The sequence below is a fragment of the Bos grunniens genome, chromosome 11 (assembly GCF_055505025.1).
Source record: "Bos grunniens cultivar Pamir isolate PY7600 chromosome 11, Bosgru_T2T1.0, whole genome shotgun sequence".
Classification (NCBI taxonomy): domain Eukaryota; kingdom Metazoa; phylum Chordata; class Mammalia; order Artiodactyla; family Bovidae; genus Bos; species Bos grunniens.
This window is the reverse complement of record NC_141175.1, coordinates 35,992,164-36,013,808: the sequence shown is the minus strand read 5'-3', so window position 1 is coordinate 36,013,808 and position 21,645 is coordinate 35,992,164. Positions and strand designations below refer to the sequence as shown.

Below are 21,645 nucleotides of genomic sequence, written 5' to 3'. Positions count from 1 at the left end.
TTATTTTTAAATCTATTACTTCGCAAGGTTATACAATGTTCTTTGTTCTTTACACAGATTTACTTTGTAAACTCTCTCTCATGATCTTCTGAGTCATAACTTCAACTATGTAACAGCAATATTGGCTTCATAAATTAATAAAATATTAATATGAAGTCAGTTGAGGAAGTTGTATGTCTTCATTTAGTCAAAAAAATAAGCAAAGCATTTCATTGGTAGAGTAAGAAGGATTTTTTTCAGAATTCCAAAACTGCCTATGAAACATTTCTGAAAAAGAACCTACCTAAGTGGTTTAAGGAAAGGAAGCACTGTTGGAACAAATGTGCCACTTCCCTAGACGGCCACTGTGAAAGGCAACCGGCACGTGAAACGAAATTTGAGAAGTGCTGACTCTAAAAACACTAACTCAGAGCTCATATGAGATTTACTATTACTTTTTCCCAAAACCCTATAAATGTGAAAGAGAAAAGTAGACAGAAACTTTAACATATTTAGCATAAACCAGACTGAGTGACTGAGCACACGCACACCAGGTCAAGTATTCCTCTTTATCCTTAGGGGTCAATAAAAACATTAGTTTATAAACTAAACAACAAAACTGCACTAGTAATTACAGAGTAACTTACTTTAATTTTTTTTTACAAGTTTTAAGATCACAGTCTCCTTTACCTTTCAATATAAAAAATTCTTTGGGGCACATTTTATTAAAGGTACTAAAATCTCTCTCTCATAGTAACATCTTTTCTAGCCTACAACATAGTAGTTCTTTGAAAACACTTATGGAAAACACTTAAACACTAACATTATAAAATATGAAGTATAATCTAATGACAGAAATGACTCTACAAGCAACACTAAGAATTTTTTTCTCTTACATTATATTCAACAATGTTTTTAAATAATTTAACAAATAACCATACAATCAAGTGTCTTTGGAGGCTTGAAGATCAAATCACCTACATCACTTAATGACTGAAGTTATTAGTAGTACAGGAAATCCTCAAGATTAATCTGATTCTAATTTGAATAAATTCATCCTTCTACTATGTGAATTAAATTTTGAAATAATTACAGTCACTGTGGTGCCACACTTTATATTATTCACTTTAGGCTTAAACCAGGACTAGGAAAGTGTCTTTGTGCTCTGCCTTTTCACCTTCCTCCTTTTCTACTTGAATGGCTGGTCCCAGCCACCTCAGGGCAGAAAAAAATACATTTCTCCATCTGAGTGATTCACTCACTGATTCTTTTCACTTAGCTAAGACTGACTGAACATTGCTCCACGTCTTAGGAATAGAGGGTGGACAAGATAGACAAGAGCTACAGTCTCATGATACTTAAATTCTGGCAAGGGAAGGAGAAATGATTTAAAAAATAAAAAGAAGCGACAAATGTGCAAAGATAGTTTAAGACTGCTAAATGTGATGAAGAAAATAAAACAGGGAGCTGCAATAAAACAGGAGCCACAGGATGCTGGAAGACTGGGAAAGACCCTTGGAGGTGGTGAAATCTGAAACCTGAATAATGCAAAGGGGCCAACCATGCACAGTTCTGGTGAAGAGCATTCCAGGCAGAGAAAACAGCTGGTGCAAAGGCGTGAAGGCAGGAACAAGTTGGGTATTTCTGGGGGAAGGGATCTTGCTAAGTCTGGGCAATGCCGCTAGAGCAGAGTGACGGCAGGAGATCAGAACAGCAAAAGATCAGGACAAGAGATACACAAGGGACAGACCACGCAGAGCCACGGAAGCGGTGGCGATTAATTCAGGTTTTATTCTGAGTACAAAGGAGGGTTTTAGGAAGAGTATTATTATCTGAGTCTATGTTTTTAAAAGATTATCCAGTACACTGTATGGAAAAGGGGACTGTGAAAAGGTAAAACAGAAACCAGGCAACCAGAGACAAATCCACTACAGGCAAGAAAGATGCTGGGCCCTTGGGCTGGGGAAAGACTAGGGGCAATGGAGACGAGAGGATTTACTCAACAGGGACAACTAGGAGAGAAGCAAGCTGAGGGAGAAGGGAAGTCAAGAGCTGAGTGTCAGCTGACAGCCAATTCTTCCGGGAAACAGAGGCAGATCCATGGGAGGGATAGCCATTCTAAAAGAGCCACTAAAGCAGCACACACACACAAAAGAAGATAGAAGAAAAACTCATCAAAAAAGAGCCCTGTCTATTGTTGGAAAGATCACTTACTTAGTGCGGATGGTGGCAGGGGTAATAGTCCTCAAGCAGGACTATACATGGGTTACATCAGCTAATCTCCAGTTAACTGCAGGGCTTCTGTCTGGCTGAGAGGTATACACAAATTTGGGGCCAAGAACCAAACTGTTCAAGGGAGCAGAGAAGAAAGGCTAAGCTGTCTCTCTCTCCTAAACAGCACTCAGCTTCTCCTCCAAGGAAACATTGAGCAAATTATTTAAAATATCTTGTTATGCTGTCTTCCATATTTCTTAGGATAAACAGCTTGATGGGAAACAAGCCAATGTCATCTTACCTAATGGTTCATTTAAGATTAAACTGTTTTGTTTTTAAATTACCTCCGTCTAAAACTGGTTTTGGTCATGTTTAATTTACTGTGAAATTTCAAACCATACTCAAGGAGGCCAAGAGTTTTTCAATTAATAAAAAAAAAACGTTTGGGTTAAAAAATACTGAAAAACACAGATGAAAAGAAAGGTTCCACATATGGAAAAGAAAGATCTAAGTGTGCTTATGTCCATGTACAAAAACAGGTTTCAAAAAGAGCATCACCAAATGTAGTAGGATTTGGGGTGATCCTTAGAACTTTCTTCAATGACCTTCTGCATTGTTTTGATTAATAATGAACATGAACTATTCTACAATTAAATATTTTAAAGCTAAACATATTCTTTTATATCTTGACTCAGGAAACTTGGCTATGATGGCTTGATTTATCTTTTTCTTCTAAAGTGCCTCACTCCTTTTCAAAAGGAAATAAGGCAGGGTGATTTACCGATGAACAGTCTTCAAATGAGATGTATGAAACTCTTTATATTATGATATCACAAAACATGACATTTCTAATATTTATTATCTCTCACAGTTTCTCACATGTCAGGGTTTAGGAATGGCTTGGCAGGGCAACTCTGGCATAAGGTCTCCTATGAAGTTGCGGTCAAATGCAGTTAACAGAGAACTAATACAATACGCAAGTTCTTTCTCCTAGAAAGACATCTCCTTACCCAAGTATGAAAAAGCTAGTAAGTAAGAAGCTACTAACTTCATTAAAATTATATTTGCATAATGGCAACTTGCCCTAACACAGTTAGATCTAAGGTTTAAAAAGACCAGTATCTTTTAATAATAAAATAATTTTAATGACTTAGAAATTGCTGATAATTCAAATGTAACTTCAAATTTGCCTTTCAACGATATTTTTGTTTTCTTACTTTTTTTTTCATTTTTGGCCACACCAAGTGGAGGCTTGTGGGATCTTAGTTCTCTGACTAGGAACTGAACCCATGCCCTCAGCAATGAAAGTATAGAGGCCTAACGTTAACTGGATCACTGCAGGATGCTCTCTCAAATATATTTCTTGAGTGTTGACTACACATCAAGCAGTGTGCTAGAAGCTGGGAATACAGCAACGACAAGAACAAAAAGACATTATCTTACCATTATAACATAAAAAGGGTTTGGGGATGAACCATGCTCTAAAAATGTATCTTCCACTAAATTCTAATTACCTCATTATACTGGGGATTCACTATTTTAAAGTTTAACAGGTAAGAAAACAAAGGGTGTTGAGCTCCCTTTTAAAAAGATTATGCATGTGGGAATTCCCAAGTGACACTTCAGTTCAGTTCAGTTTGGTCACTCAGTCGTATCCAACTCTTTGCGACCCAATGGACTACAGCACGCCAGGCTTCCCTGTCCATCACCAACTCCCAGAGTTTACTCAAACTCATTAGACATGAGTCAGTGATTCCATCTAACCATCTCACCCTCTGTTGTCCCCTTCTCCTCCTGCCTTCAATCTTTCCCAGCATCAAGGTCTTTTCAAATGAGTCAGCTCTTTGCATCAGGAGGCCAAAGTATTGGAGTTTCAGCTTTACCATCAGTCCTTCCAATGAATATTCAGGACTGATATCCTTTAGGATGGACTGGTTGGATATCCTTGCAGTCCAAGGGACTCTCAAGAATCTTCTCCAACACCACCGTTCAAAAGCATCAATTCTTCGGCGAAAGCTTTCTTTACAGTCCAACTCTCACATCCATACATGACTACTGGAAAAACCACAGCCTTGACTAGACAGACTTTTGTTGACAAAGTAATGTCTCTGCTTTTTAATACGCTGTCTAGGTTGGTCATAACTTTCCTTCCAAGAAGCAAGTGTCTTTTAATTTCATGGCTGCAATCACCATCTGCAGTGATTTTGCAGCCCAGAAAAATAAAATCAGCCACTGTTTCTACTGTTTCCCCATCTATCTGCCATGAAGTGATGGGACGGGATGCCATGATCTTAGTTTTCTGAATGTTGGCTTTAAGCCAACTTTTTCACTCTCCTCTTTCACTTTTATCAAGAGGCTCTTTTTCTTCACTTTCTGCCATAAGGGTGGTGTCATCTGCATATCTGAGGTTATTGATGTTTCTCCTGCCAATCTTGATTCCAGCTTGTGCTTCTTCCAGCCCAGCATTTCTCATGATGTACTCTGAGAAAAAGAAGGTTCCTCTCAAGTTAACATCAAATCAGGCAGTTTACTCTGGTACCTTATTAAGAAATTGGAGCTAACCACTGACATGATAAAATGCTAAGCATAATAATCTTCTCAAACTATCATCCCCACAATTTCCTATTTCCCATCTAATCACATGACTCTCGATATTATCTTTTATCTATTTTCTAATGTTGATTTGTTTTTCCTACCAGTTCTAAGATTCTTGGTGCCAAGAACTGCTTTACCATTTTCAAAATGTCTTAGTACAGCAATCCAGCAGAGTGCTACAAACCCAGTACTGATGACTGAAATCATCAACTAAACTCAAAAATTGTCATTTTATAGACAACAGATTGGAAACTACTTCCAAGGCACTCTAGTCACATCTTAGTCTCCCTGACCTAAGCATCTTTAAATCATCTCTAATCTTCAGAATCCAGCAGCACTTATGTCGAGGACATGGAGAGTCCAACAACTATGCATGGAGGTAATGGTTTGCTGAATGAAAGGTTTGCGTAAAATTTGATTCTCAGTCTAGTGCTCTTTTCCTGCAAGAACCAATGATTTAACTGGAATTGGGAAGCCATTCTCATCTGCACCTCTGAGAAAGTTAAAAGTGACTTTTTGTGGAAGGTCCTCCCTTTGAAGAACTGTCCGTGCAACTCAGAATTTAAAGTCATAACCTAAAAATTACTCTATTTTCAAAATAAATAATAACAATAGCAGCTAACATTTATTGGGCATATACTGTGCAAAGGGCACTAAGTTCTTTAATTAAATTATTTAAGCCCACAGCAACCTTCAGCAATAGGTGCTATTATTGTCTCCATTTTACAGATGAGGAAACTGAGGCAAATAAAAGCTATATAACTTGCTAGTAAGTGACGGACCTGGGATCCAAGCCCAGGATATCTAGCTCCAAGGCCCATTTTCTTTTCATTTTTAAGGCCCGTTTTCTTAACCACCAAACTAAATTGTCTCTCAATAATTAAAGAGAAAACCATCAGAATTAATGAAAAATGTGAATTATAATTCTTCTCAACAAATGTATTTGATTAAATCTGTGCTGCAGTGTTGACACTCTTGATTTATTCAACAAAGTCTTTAAATAATAGTGAAATGTAAATTTAGATTTGAATCCTTTTTAAATCATTACTTGTTCCTAATTACTGAGATCGTACTCAAATAAGGAGAGTTTCACTATAAAGAAGAAAAGGTAGGCAATTTCACAAGACTTCACACAATCTGAGTAACAGCCAAGAATTAATCTTGATTTAACAAATTTAAATGAAGATATTGTACAACCTTTAAGACATCAGCATTTTTAAGACAATGCAAAATATATGCTTTCCAGTTTAAAGCTAAACCTATTATTTGACATACTTTCTGGAAAAAAGTAATGACAAACCATTTCTATTCCTCAAGCCACCTAAAAAGAACAAAGTAGATGAGTCTAGGGTTCCTTCCCTGAGTAGACGTCAGTTTCCTTTACTCTAACTATTAATTCACCATTTGGCATGTTCTCCTACATAGCTTCCTGTTTTCTTGATAATGACGTGTGTGCTTAACTAACAATATTTAACATCAGCTAAGAAGGAAGTCTTCAGCTTTGGCAACCTAAAATACCAGGTGAGTATGAAGCAAAAACAGGTTCAAAGACCAATAACTGCATTTTAAATAACTATTAAGTCATAAATTAGAGTGAATTACTGTGAGTTGATATTCAGCACATTTTCATTTTACAGAGTTAATTTTCTCTGAATTAACTCTAACATCAAAAATTCCACTCAGACTAAAGCACTTTCAAAATTATCATGGTTTCCAGACTGAAATTCAGCAATAAAGAAGCTAGAAGCCTGAAGTAGGATATCTTAACAGCCATCTAAATAATCTATAAAATGGGCATTTTATCTGTGGCGGTATCTGAACTTCTGATTCACAGAATCTTTCACCTTCAGTCTTGGAAGGAAATTATGGTACAACTAGATGACTACATCAAAACCCACTAGGGCAAGTCTTAGGCCTTTCTACAAGAAGACTCATGAATTAAAATTGGTAAAAGAAAGCAGCAAAATCACACTGAGGTAGATGTTTCAGATGATTATCTAGGAGACTGAACTACCCACTTGATGACATATGATGTTCCTGATATACCAAGTACATCCTCTACATCTCTAAAGTCTAAAATCTATTTCTGAACCCTACTAGAAAGTGAGGGATGTAACTCATAGCATAGGAATCCAAAATGCCATTACCAAAATAAGTGACTCAGCCCAGAATGTTTTAAAAATTATAAAATTAAAATATTCAAAAATATGTGTTTGCCAGTTCATGTGGCATCAACTGTTATTCTCAGTTTCTCCGCTGTATCTCCATTTACAAATAAGAGGTTTCAACTTGACTTTAGAGTGGGGAGTATTTTTAAATCTTAGTAGGTGTTCTATAGCAAAAATGTGGTTTACATTATAATATCATTTCAGTAGGAATGATGGGCTCAAATACTATTTTTAACAGTTAAGTAGGCAAGGGGAAATCCTTTAACTTTTAGAGATAGATGCTTAGCTCATTACTGTTCAACCTTTCTTCTTTTCTAATATATGCATTTAATTCACTCTGTTAACAGAACAGTAAAGAAAATTAAGAGGATTATCTCAGTAAGTTCAGGATAAGTGTTTGATAAAATTAAATATCCATTCATATTTTTTTAGACTCTTTGAAAACAAGGATAAAAAAGAAACTTCCTTAATATGGTAAAAGCCATCTATAAAAAACTTACAGCAACATTATACTAGTAACAAAATGTTAAATTTTTACCTTTGAGACAGAATGAAACAAGGATATCCTTTGTTACCACTTTTACTTAACATTGAAATTGAAATCCTGGCTAGTACAAAGTTTGCAATATGAGGAAATAAGGGTATAAACATTGGAAAGGAAGAAATAAAACTATACTTATTTGTAGGTAATATGGCCTTATGTAGAAAGCATTTTAAAATCTTCACATCTATCACTGGAAATGACATTCAAGTTTAGCAAAGCTGCTAGACAAAGAACATACACAAAATCAACTGTATACTGTATATGTATATCGATATACCATCAATAGTCAGTTAAAAAATAAAAACTTTTAGAGAGATGCCATTAAAAATAACATCAAACAATCAATATATAGAAATAAATGTCACAAAAGGTGCACAAGAGCACTATATAGAAAAGCTATTATTAAGAAGAAAATAAAGAAAAAAAAAAAAGAACATAGATACCATGTGCACAAATTAAAAGAAACATAATGAAAAGACAACAGTTCTTAAGTTGATCTGGAACCGAATGGCAGAATCTAAAATGTAAATGGAATATTAAGAACTAAGAATAGACTAGATTCTCTTGACGAAGAAAAACTTGAGTTATTTATAATAGCCATAAGGTGGAAACAATCCAAGTGCTCATCAACTGATGAATGGATAAGCAAAATGTAGTCTACACATATAATGGAATGTTATTCAGTAGCCTTAGGAAGGAAAGAAATTTTGACACATGCTACAATATGGATTAACCTTGAAAATGCTACACTAAGTGAAACAAGCCAGCCACAAAAGGTCAAATACTGTATGATTCCACTTATGTGCAGTATACAGAGTAGTCAAAGTCAGAGAGACCGAGAAGAGAATGATGGTTGCCAGGGGCTGAGGAAAGAAGGGAAAGAGTGTTTACTGGGTACAGAGTTGCAGTTTTGCTAGATGAAAAAGTTATAGAGATGGATGGTGACAATGACTGCACAACAACATCAATATACTTAATGCTACTGAACATAAACTTAAAATGATTAAAATGGTAAATTTTGTATGATATTTTACCACAATAAGAAAAAAACTCAGTAGGAGAACCTGCTCTATTGGCTATCAAAAATTACTATAAATCATTAAAGTACTGATATTGGTACAAAGATAGACAAAAAGAACAAATAAACAGAAGAGACAGTCCAGAGAAAGACCCTCACATACCTGAACACTTGATTTCTAACAAAGGTAGCTCTACACAGAAGTGAGGAAAGAAAAGTGTTTTCAATAAATGATGCTGGGTCAGCTGGACATATTGATACTTACAGTGAAAAATACAAAACCCAATGCCTACCCTCATAACACTCCACAAAAATCAAGTCCAACAGTCTTTTGGACTCTGTGGGAGAGGGAGAGGGTGGGAAGATTTGGGAGAATGGCATTGAAACATGTAAAATATCATGTATGAAACAAGTTGCCAGTCCAGGTTCAATGCACGATACTGGATGCTTGGGGCTAGTGCACTGGGACGACCCAGAGGGATGGTATGGGGAAGGAGGAGGGAGGAGGGTTCAGGATGGGGAACACATGTATACCTGTGGCGGATTCATTTTGGTATTTGGCAAAACTAATACAATTTTGTAAAGTTTAAAAATAAAATAAAATTGTAGTTGGAAAAAAAAAAAGGAAAAAAATATTTTAAGAAGATAACCTGGGATGGAGGGAGATAATGGAAGAATATCTTCAGGAACTTGGGGTGAACAAACAAGGACCGACTCTAAAGCACAGTGAACTCTGCTCAATGTCATGCGGCAGCCTGGAGAGGAGGGGAGTTTGGGGGAGAATGGATACATGTATATGCATAGCTGAGTTCCTTTGCTGTCCACCCAAAACTATTACAACATCAGCTATATTCCAATACAAAATTAAAACCTTTAATAAAAGAACTTGGGGTGAACAAAAATTCCCCAAAAGCACTAACTATAAAGGAAAAGATGGGTAAATAGGATCACATTAATATTATTACAGATCTGTTCATCAAAAAATACCATTAAGGGAGTGAAGGTGGTGCGAGCGATAAAGAACCTGCCTGCCAATGCAGGAGACATAAGAGATGTGGGTTCAATCCCTGGGTCTGGAAGAGCCCCTGGAGGAGGGCATGGCAACCCACTCCAGTATTCTTGCCTAGAGAATCCCATGGACAGAGGAGTTTGGTGGGCTACAGTCCATGAGGTCGCAGAGTTGGACATGACTGAAGCAACTTAGCACACACATAAGGCAGTGAAAGACAACCCTCAGAGTGGGAAACGATATCTACAACATACAAAATTGATTAAAGCTCATATTCAGAATATATAAAGAACTCCTGTATAGTCAGTAAGAAAATGGCAACTAAGTTAGCAGATTCAAAGGGGCACTTCATAAAAGGGGATCCAAATGGTCAATAAACACATGAAAATGTGCTTAACTGAATTAGTCACCAGGCAAATACAACTTAAACCCACAATAAGTTACCACAACACACCCATCACGGTAGTTAAAATTAAAATCTCAACCAAGTACTGACAAGGATGAAGACAAACGAGAACTCTTATACTCTGCTGGCAGAAGTATAAATTGGTACAGCCACTTTGAAAAACCACTGGACAGTAGTAATTGAAGCTAAATACATATACAACCCTACGATCTAGCAATTTTACTCCTAAAATGATCCCAATTGATATGTGTGCATATACCTCACCAAAAATGGGGCTTCCCTCATAGCTCAGTCGGTTAAGAAACTGCCTGCAATGCAGGAGACCTAGGTTCGATTCCTGGGTCGGGAAGATCCCCTGGAGAAGGGCATGGCAACCCACTCCAGGATTCTTGCCTGGAGAATCCCATGGACAGAGGAGCGTGGTGGGCTACAATCCATAGGGTCGCAAGAGTCAGACACCACTTAGCGACTCAACCACCACCAACAACACCTCACCAAAGAATTTGTTGTTTAGTCACTAAGTTGTGTCCAACTCTTTTGTGACACCATGCCTCTGTCCGTGGGATTTCCCAGGCAAGAATACTGAAGTGGGTTGCCATTTCCTTCTCCAGGGGATCTTCCCAACCCAAGGATTGAACCTATATCTCCTATACTGGCAGGTAGATTCTTTACCATTGAGCCACCAGGTAAGCCCTCACCAAAGAATACAAAAATGTCAATAACAGTAGCAATCTTTGAAAATAGCCCCAAACTGAACAACTAAACTAGAATTTCAAACTGAACAACCATATAAATGCCTATTAGCTACAGGATGTGCTTAGTCGCTCTGTTATGTCTAAGTCTTTGTGACGCCACGGACTGTAGCTCACCAGGCTCCTCTGTCCATGGGATTCTCCAGGCAAGAATACTGGAGTTGGTCGCCATGCCCTCCTCCAGGGGATCTTCCCAACCCAGGGATCAAACCCAGGTCTCCCACACCGCATGCAGATTCTTCACTGTCCAAGAATACTGGAGTGGGTAGCCTATCCTTTCTCCAGGGGATCTTCCCAACCCAGGAATCAAACCAGGATCTCCTGCACCGCAAGCAGATTCTTTACCAGCTGAGCTACCAGGGAAGCTCAGGAAGCTAGGAAGACAAATTAGGATGTAATCATCAAAAGAAATATTATATACCAATAAAATAAATAAACCATATCTACAGGCAACAAGGTGGATAAATCTCACAAACATATTGCTTAAAGAGAGAATACATACTGTGTGTTTCCATTTATTTGAAATTCAAAACTAGAAAAAAAAAACTATAATGTTTATATACTGATAAAAATAGTGCAAAGAAAGCAGAAAGTGATGACTACAAAAGTCAGAACAGTGGTCTACCAATGAGGGAAGAATGGGGTGGTGACTGGGAAGAGGCACATAAGGGGTTTCTGGGGCATTGCCAAACATTTTATTTCTTGACTGGGGTAGTGGTAACTCAGACGTTCATGTTTTAATATTCATTAAGTTGTAAGAATATGTTTTAAGCTATCTATGGTTTAATAAGCCCTCCAGGAGACTCTAATGCACACTCAGTTTGACCACTGCTATGAATGTGTACCATGTCTAGGCTTAGTACTGATCACAGTAATCTGAGCTGGATTTTTTATTGTCAGTGGATCAACACAGCCACCTGCATATGCAACTTCACATTTTCCTTTCCCATGATACCAAATCATTTTGAAATAGTTTATTTTCATAATCTTCATCTCCTCTTTAATTGAATTTTTCTTAACTCTTATGGAGCCAGTAAGTTTTCTAAAAATTTGTAACTGGGAATACTCATTTTCTTTACTCCAAATCAAATTATAAGTATTTGTTAAACATGAATATAAAGTGTTACACCTGGGACTTTCCTCTTGGTCCAGTGGTTAAGACTCCGTGCTTCCACTGCAAAGGGGTGCAGGTTAAAACGCTGGGCTGGAAGAACCACAAGCTGGAATCAAGATTGCCAGGAGAAATATCAATAACCTCAGATATGCAGATGAGTGAGTGAGTGAAGCCGCTCAGTCGTGTCTGACTCTTTGCGACCCCATGGACTGTAGCCTACGAGGCTCCTCCGTCCATGGGATTCTCCAGGCAACAGTACTGGAGTGGGTTGCCATTTCCTTCTCCAGGGGATCTTCCTGACCCAGGGATCGAACCCAGGTCTCCCACATTCCAGGCAGATGCTTTAACCTCTGAGCCACCAGGGAAGCATGAAGAGGAATGAAAAAGCCTCTTGATGAAAGTGAAAGAGGAGAGTGAAAAAGTTCGCTTAAAGCTCAACATTCAGAAAATGAAGATCATGGCATCTGGTCCCATCACTTCATGGGAAATAGATGGGGAAACAGTGGAAACAGTGTCAGACTATTTTGGGGGGCTCCAAAATCACTGCAGATGGTGACTGCAGCCATGAAATTAAAAGATGTTTACTCCTTGGAAGGAAAGTTATGACCAACCTAGATAGCATATTTAAAAGCAGAGACACTACTCTGCCAACAAAGGTCCATCTAGTCAAGGCTATGGTTTTTCCAGTGGTCATGTATGGATGTGTGAGAGTTGGACTGTGAAGAAAGCTGAGCACTGAAGAACTGATGCTTTTGAACTGTGGTGTTGGAGAAGACTCTTGAGAGTCCCTTGGATGGCAAGGAGATCCAACCATTCCATTCTAAAGGAGATCAGTCCTGGGTGTTCACTGGAAGGACTGATGCTAAAGCTGAAACTCCAATACTTTGGCCGCCTCATGCGAAGGGTGGACTCATTGAAAAAGACTCTGATGCTGGGAGGGATTGGGGGCAGGAGGAGAAGGGGACAACAGAGGATGAGATGGCTGGATGGCATCACCGACTCGATGACATGAGTTTGAGTAAACTCCGGGAGTTGGTGATGGACAGGGAGGCCTGGCGTGCTGCGATTCATGGGGTCTCAAACAGTCGGACACAACTGAGCGACTGAACTGAACTGAACTGAGGGAAACTAAGATCCTGCATTTTTCACACCACAGCCAAAAACAATTTTTCAATTATATAAATTACATTTACAGTAATGCTTATTCCGTTTTATATCATTTTTTAATTTTTAATTTATATTGGAGTATAGTTGATTTACAGTGTATTGTTAGTTTCAGGTACTCTTTTTTAGATTCTTTCCCACAAAAGTTATAACAGAATACAGAGTAGAGTTCCCTGTGCTATATAGTAGGTCTTGTTGATTATCTATTTTATATATAGAGTGGATATATCATTCTTTTTTATATTTGCTTTATAATATACAAGCATGCTTTATAATTAAATAAACTTGCATGTATTAGGGGTTCATAATCAAATTATTTGAGGTTCATGATTGAACAAGATCACTGCTGTAAGTTACAGAAAGGAGTCTCTCTTCTCAAAAACCTTGAACTGTAATCAGAAGACAAAAATCAAATCTGTGAAAGTCAAACAAGGCACAACTTAAATAACAACTCAAGACAACAATAGATACAAGTCACAAAGCAATTAACATGATTAATTGCCAAATTAGTGGCTAAAGAAAATAAACACAATAGAAGCTGAGGGAGCAGAGAAACCACTTTCAGCAGAAGTAATCAAAGAAGGTTCACTGGAATATAACTGGCCTCAAAGAATAAGTTGGGTCTGATCAAGACAGAGGAAGGAAAAATACCTACCAGCAAGTGTCCTTAACAGGGCAAAACCAAAGACACAAATAGTCTGCTAGAATAAAAGCTCTATAATGAACTAGAGTACATTAAAACTTTGATCCCTTAGTGCTCAGCAGCATACCCGACAACACACAGGAGGTACCTGATAACTACTGCATATATAGTACAGGTGAGCAAGTGGAGCCAGAGATGACAAGCACACTTCAAGGTCATGTCAAAGTCAAATAAGTTACATAAATGTCCTCGACAGATTCTTATTCCAATTGTGAAAATGTCGTTAATTCTTACACTAAAAAAAAAAAAAAATAAGAAATCCCCAGGGACAAGGCCAACTTACATACTACTCCTTTACATTTAATGTACTATACAACATAAATTTAGAAAAAGCAGTTTTTACACTAAACACTTTTAATTTGTTCAATAAAAATATTCCTATAACAGTTTTATGCCACCATTTTCAATCCTTGACCCCAAACATGACCTAAATGGATGTATTCCCTATTCTCGGAACTCGGCTTTATATTCTGTATCATTTATATCCTATGTATCTAGATCTCAATCTCAATTCCTGCTCCTTACAAGAAAGGACTGGAGAGTGTTTATCTTGGCAGGCTGCAGTGGTTCAGATTCTCAAGGGAATGAACCAGCAGAGCCTTGATCTTTCTCTCACTGATTTTCCATGATGCTCATTTTATTTATGTTTGTATCTCCACAGTGCCTTACACTTACTAGCTGCTCAATATATGCTTTTCTAATAAAAAATAAATAAATTTGAGTGAACATGAACAGTGCAAAGGGAAGGTACAAAAAAAAAACAGATGGGAAACTGGCAGGGGACAGAGAGAAGAAAAAACAACAAGCAAAAAGTAGAAGAGTGAACTGCAGTGGAGACAGACAAGGCAGAGATAAAAATGGAGGATAGAATGGGAGAGCAGAGAAGAAGGGAAGCGGGGGAATTAACAGACTGCAGTGTCATTAAAGGATTCCCACTACTGTTGATGAGAGGTGCTTTCTAAAGATGAAAAAAAAAATTTTAATTCTCAAATTCTTCTAAGTGATTATGAGAAGATTTAGTAATATTAATATAAATGTATCAAGAACTACAGGGCAATGGGATAAACACACTATCCATGTATTTTACATTGTTAGGTTGTTTTAGAGGATTTTTTCCTTAGCTTGCCATCAGGGATATAACAGTTAAACACCATGAATTGTAAAGCCTTGTGTGAGTTAAATAGTCTGTCTCTTCCTCAATTTCCTCATCTGTAAAAGGGGGATGACAGTCACTTCATGGAGTTGTTATGAGGATCCACTGACATGATACAGATAAAGTACTTAGAACAGATTCTGGCACAGAATAAGTACTCACCATTAAAAGTACTACAAAACAGTTTTGCATAACTGCAAAATCAAAAATATGGAGAAGGAAAGATTGTCTCAAACATTATTTTCATTAAAGCCTTAATTTCACTTGGGCAATAATTTTTAGAATTTAAAGCAACCACCTAAAAAACCTTCAGTGTACCCCCTCACCTCATTACTACGCCTTCTTTAATCTACAGACAAAAGTTATCAGAAGTAGTCCCACTGTGCAGAGACTGAATCAGAGCTGGGATTTCCCCAGGTGCCAATTCAAATGGAGCCCAGGATGCCCCTCAGGTTGCACAGCAGGGCCCATGGCAGAACAAAGAGTATCAGCTGGAAGATCTAAGTGGTGGAAGAGCCAGAAGAGACCGGAAGCAGCCCTCAGAGAGAGGCAAGGAAGAAAGCCTCAAGTCAAGACCAGAGACATACACACGTTTCTGACACACAATAAGAAACTTACATGTCACCACTTTATACCACCACCCAATACACACACATGTGCTGAGTATGTACACATACAAGTGTACACAAGAGTGTGTATGTGTCTACATAAATTGAAAATTTTTTTGCTATAATACTACATGAAATGCACTGAAATTTTTTATTCAATTCTATCGTATTTGATATTTTTTAAAATATGGATCAAGACCCACTAACATGATTTTATAACACACCAATGGATTACAACCTACCAAATGGTTTGCTACCAAAGCTCTGTCCAAAACAACCTCCAAGAATGTAGCTTCCAGAAAAATGAAGACAACAGTACTATACTACACAGCAGTCAAAGCTAAACATCGAAAGTCACTCAGTTCTAGGTGTTACACTTTAAGAAGCAGAGAGATTAACTGGATCACTTTCAGAAAAGCTAACAAGAATGGTAAAAGGACACAAATCATAGGGTATAAGCAGAGGTTATATGCCAGTCTACAGAAGAGAAGAATACAATACACGACAGCTACCTTCCTTTATTCAAAGTGCTGTCACGTTGAGGACTGATTAAGTTCGTTCCTTACTGTGTGTCAGTAAGCACAAGTGACACAAAAGTACTTTCTAACAGCACAGGTGCCCAGTGAGTAGCCTTGGGACTCGAGATTTCCTGTGACGGGAGATACTAAGGAACAGCCTGAGTAGGTATTTAGCAAGGAAGCATCAGGAGGGGCTAATAGATCACATGGTGGATGTTAGGGTTTAATGCCTCCAATCCTTAAATTCTATTAACTCCAGACTAGATTAAGGTAATGTTAAACTATAATATGACCTCAAAGCCAACACCAGTTCTTAATTTTTTTTTTTTTTTTTTGGCGGGGGGTGGGGGGGATATAGTTGCTTTACAATGTTATGTAAGTTTCTGCTGTACAACAAAGTGTATCGGCTATATGTATACATACAGCCCCTCCCTATTAGACCTCCCTCCCTGCCCCCTATACCACCCATCAAGGCCATCACAGAGCATGGCTCTGCGCTATAGCTCAGCTCCCTGTGCTATACAGCAGGATCCCACCAGCCACCTGTTTTACACACGGCAGTGCACATGCATCAACCCCAATCTCCCAGTTCATTTCCCTCTTCTCCCCTCCATGTCCACCCGACCGTTTTCCACATCTGCGTCTCTATTCTGCCCTGCAAATACTTTCATCTGTACCATTTTTCTAGATTCCACATATATGCATTAATATATTTGTTTTTCTCTTTACAACTATATTAAGTTTTTATAAAGAAACAAATTCTACCATGAACTACATTAAACGAACTTGAAATAGCAAATGTTAACATTTTAACAAAAAATAGTGTAATAAAAATTGACTAAATGTGCCTGCTGCTGCTGCTGCTAAGTCGCTTCAGTCGTGTCCGACTCTGTGCGACCCCATAGACGGCAGCCCACCAGGCTCCCCTGTCCCTGGGACTCTTCAGGTAAGAACACTGAAGTGAGTTGCCATTTCCTTCTCCAATGCATGAAAGTGAAAAGTCAAAGTGAAGTCACTCAGTTGTGTCCGACTCTTCGCAATTCCACGGACTGCAGCCTACCAGGCTCCTCCGCCCATGGGATTTTCCAGGCAAGAGTACTGGAGTAGGGTGCCATTGCCTTCTCCAAAATGTGCCTAGCCCAGTCAATAAAAACCTTCATCAGTTACAAGGAGAGAAAAACTGAATTACCACCCAAGTCACTGGCATAGTGTTAAGATGTTTACCTACTTAGAAAATATAAATCTATACATAGCTTTAACAGGCAAAAAGCAAAAAGAAAAAAAAAAAGTCTTTAAAATGTACACGAATAAAGTAAGAAGGTTTCCCAAAAAAGAACTATATTGTAAACATTCTCTCCTTACTCAAAAGTCATGCTTCTTTGGTCTATATGCAGAAAACATAAATAAAGTAAGGATGCTCTCAGTTTTCACTGACCCACTAATTGAAAACTTTAGTAATTTTGAGAGAAGTCTGCATTCTTACAACCTCCTACCATATTTTTCTATTGTATTTGTTTAAAAAGGAAAAAAATTATCTCAGATTATCCCATGTGTAGCTAGCAATTACTTATCACTAGTGTACCACCGTCTCACCGCTCAGAATTCTGAAAAGGCCAGTTCTTAGACTGTTAGAATGCAGAAACCCCCTGAACAGTGATACTCAAAGTGAGACCCATGGACCAGTACTAGACTACAAACTATTACTAATCCATGATGAGACAAGAATAGATACTGAGGGTAAGAATTTGGAAAATTTTATAACAATTTACAAGTGCAGTTTTAAGTCTGGTGAGTTTAACATAAAAAAAGCCATGCCTTGTATTTCATGTGTCTTTTTTAATTTCATTTTTTTACTAATTCCTTTTTATTATATTTTATAAAAGTAGGACTTGGTGACAGACTGGAAGCTTTTTAAAATTCTAGTCCTTCACCAAAGACAACTGAGAAACATTTAGCTAAATATCCTTTATTAAATGCTGAAGGTCTTTGATTATAAAGATAAACTGCTTTACTTTGAAGTCCCCCAGTCCCTCCACTCACTTTGGTTTTCCCACTATAGTAACAAACACTATTAATTTATTCCTTGCCAAGTGTTCTTTTGATATCTCTGCTAAACTGACAGTAATATCAATATAGCTCATTGCTTATAATTTATCATCAGATTATCTGACTGCTCAGAATTTGTAACACTACTTCATTTGTATCCAGATGTAGTTCCAACATGTTCTTGGATTCATTCCTTTTAAAAAGATATTAAGTAATTTGAGATCCAGTTTGAAAGAAATCACCCAATCTTATAATATGACTGCTGGCAGAATCTGTGGCAGCAAGTCACAATGTTTTAGAAAGTCTAAAGAAAGTATCGCTCAAGTCTAAATCCTAGGCCTCCACTCCTGACTAGTGGCCTGCTGCATCCTGAACTCATGATTAAAGATCTGATACCTCTGCAATTCTGCCAATCTACCTGGACTCTCAATTCTCCATTTGAACTATTTTGGTCCCCAGAACTCTCTTTCCTGACTTACATGTTCTTTCATTTCTTACACAAATAAGTACAAAGATGGATATAATACATATAGAGTCTCCCTTAATGGAAAAGGAAATGACAACCCACTCCAGTATTCTTGACTGGGAAATCCCATTGACAGAGGAGCCTGGTGGGCTACAGTCCATGGGGTCACAAAAGAGTCAGCCATGACTTAGTGACTAAACAACAATAACAACAAGTCCCCCCTTAAATGCAGTTCCCCTTTCCAAGATTTCAGTTACCAATGGTCAAAGTCCAAAGGAATTAACAGGAAATTCCAAAAATATACAAGTCATAAGTTTTAAGTTGCATGTCCTTTCTGACTAGCAGGATGAAATTTTCGGCCATCCCATAAGAAATTCCCAACAATCAATGAAGTCTGCTCCTGACATCCAGTCACTGACATTGTCAGGATTCAATGATCCAGGATCACCCCAAGCACATGATCCTCCTTCTGACAAATGGTCAGGTCGTGAGAAGCTAACACCAAGTCACAATTCCTACGTCATTCACCTCAATTCACCTAATCATGCTGGCATTTTATTGTCTCACATCATCCTAAGATGAAAAAGGGTGCTCACAATATATCCTGAGAGACACACTGCAGGCACTTAATTTGCAGTTCAGTTCAGTTCAGTTGCTCAGTCGTGTCCGACTCTTTGCGACCCCATGGACTGCATGCCAGGCCTCCCTGTCCATCACCAACTCCCAGAGTTTATTCAAACTCATGTCCACTGAGTCAGTGATACCCATTCAACCATCTCATCCTCTGTTGTCCCCTTCTCGTCCCGCCTTCAATCTTTCCCAGTATCAGCGTCTTTTCCAAACAGTCAGTTCTTCACATCAGGTGGCCAAAGTATTGGGATCTTCAGCTTCAGCATCAGTCCTTCCAATGAATATTCAGGAATGATTTCCTTTAGGATGGACAGGTTGGATCTCTTTGAAGTCCAAGGGACTCTCAAGAGTCTTCTCCAACACCACAGTTCAAAAGCATCAACTTTTTATAGTATATTTTATAACTGTGTGTGTTTGTTAGTTGCTCAATCGTGTCCTACTCTTTGCGAGTCCATGGACTATAGCCCACCAGTCTCCTCTGTCCATGGAATTCTCCAGGCTAAAATACTGGAGCAGGTTGCCATGCCCTTCTCCAGGGGATATGCCAGACCCAGGGATTCAACCCAGGTCTCCTGCGTTGCAGGCAGATTCTTTACGGTTTCAGCTACCCAAGAAGCCCCATTGTTATAACTGGTCTATGTTATTATTGTTGTTAACCTCTTATTGTGACTAATTTATAAATTAAACTTTATCATAAATATGTATGTAGAGAAAGAAAACCATATATGTAGAGTTCAGTACTATCTGTAGTTTCAGGCATCACTGGGGGTTTCTGGAACGTATCTCTCGTGGATAAAGTGAGGAGAGGAGGGGAACTGCTGTAGTTATAAAAACCTGCCAAGAACAAACAATTCCCGAAGATATTTTTATTACACAAAAATATGATCAATACTACTCTGAGGAAAAGTTGAATAAATATACAAGGCTGTACTATAAGAAAATTCCAGGATGCCAATAATTACATACTTTTAGTTAAGATTTGCAATATCACTTAAGCTTCCAACTGTTCAATAACCTGAATAATGGAAAAAAGCAAAAGAAAAAAAAAAAAGGAACTACGAAGGAGCCTGAGATTTAGGTCAAAGAATCAGTGACAGTCTTAATAAAAAAAACTACATGTTTTTAACTTCTGCTCCAGTTTCAACTATAAAATTATATTCTCTCCCCATAGTCTTTTTGATTTGTAGACATCTACAAACTCTTGTCAAATTATCTAAAATGCTGAGAGCTAGCTCATTTGTAGTAACTTATTGCCTAGAAAATGTTATTTCAGACAGCTTTTTCTGAATAACTTCAACTACTGACCTCTTTCTGATGTTTAAGTTTTAGTCCCAACTGTCTAACAATTTCTAAAATCTATCCAGTAAATGGGTTTTGTTAGTGTCATATATAAAGATGTTTCACAAATGTAGATGGTCAAAACACCCGTTCCCCAGCATACTGTATTAATAAGTGATTTTTATCTTTTTCTGGCCAATGCTTTCATGAAAAATAAATAACATCTGATAAAGAAGACCTGGGATCCAGTCCTATCCTCCACCACTTATCAGCTAAGTAACCCTGAATGAGCTGCTTAACCTCTCTGAGACTTATGTCCTCACATGTTTTTAAAATATATACACATAAATTTTAAGGGATGATTATAAAAACATTCCTCATGGATTTACTGAAGACAAAGAAAGCCAATGAAAAGAGAGCTTTATACTATTCACAAATGCTAAATACATTTATCACCCATTTCTTTATGGTAAAAGACAGGCAGATATACAAAAAGATATTGTCTATTTAGAGCTCTGAATCCACTGTTCAATTCATAATAAAACAAATTTTATATTCTTTCCAGGAATACTACTGAAAGTTCTGTCATTATTACAATATAAAATATATACTCACACAATAATCCTGATGATAAACCTACACCAGGAAAAGCAAAAAGTGAAAAATATGCTTTTTCGAGAACTTCATTCTTCCTCAAGTTCCATTTCTTAATACTAAGACAAGTATCTCCTGCTACTGTCTCATCCCACTGGGCTCCTACAGCAGAAACTGTTCTTAAGCCAAATCTACCTTTTTTTAAAATAAACACAAGCAAAAAAAAAAATCTTTTACTATTAAAAAAACTACAATAATATGGAAATGAAAGTACCAAGAATCCCTTTACTGCTCACACTCCTTCCCTTTCCTAAGTTAAACACTGAAAAAAGTTTGTTTAATATCCTTCCAAACCTTCCTGTGTACACTTAGAAATTCACAGGTATACATAAGGGCTTCCCTGAAGGCTCAGCACTAAAGAATCCGCCTGCAATGCAGGAGACCCAGGTTCAATGCTTGGGTCAGGAAGATCCCCTGGAGAGGGCATGGCAACCCATGCCAGTACACTCTTGCCTGGAGCATTGCATGGATAGAGGAGCCTGGTGAACTACAGTCCATAGGGTCGAAGAGAGTCGGACACAACTGAGCAACTTAGGACGCACACATGCATGCAGGTATACACAGTCATATAGTACCTGTTTACACATGCATGCAGGTATAACACAGTCATACAGTACCTGTTATGC

At 37.8% G+C, this 21,645-nt stretch overlaps 1 protein-coding gene across 17 annotated transcripts in view; it reads right to left on the bottom strand.

Moving 5' to 3' along the window:
• Positions 1-21,645, bottom strand: part of BABAM2 (BRISC and BRCA1 A complex member 2) — a 478,104-nt gene that overhangs the window by 381,996 nt on the left and 74,463 nt on the right. The window lies entirely within an intron of this gene.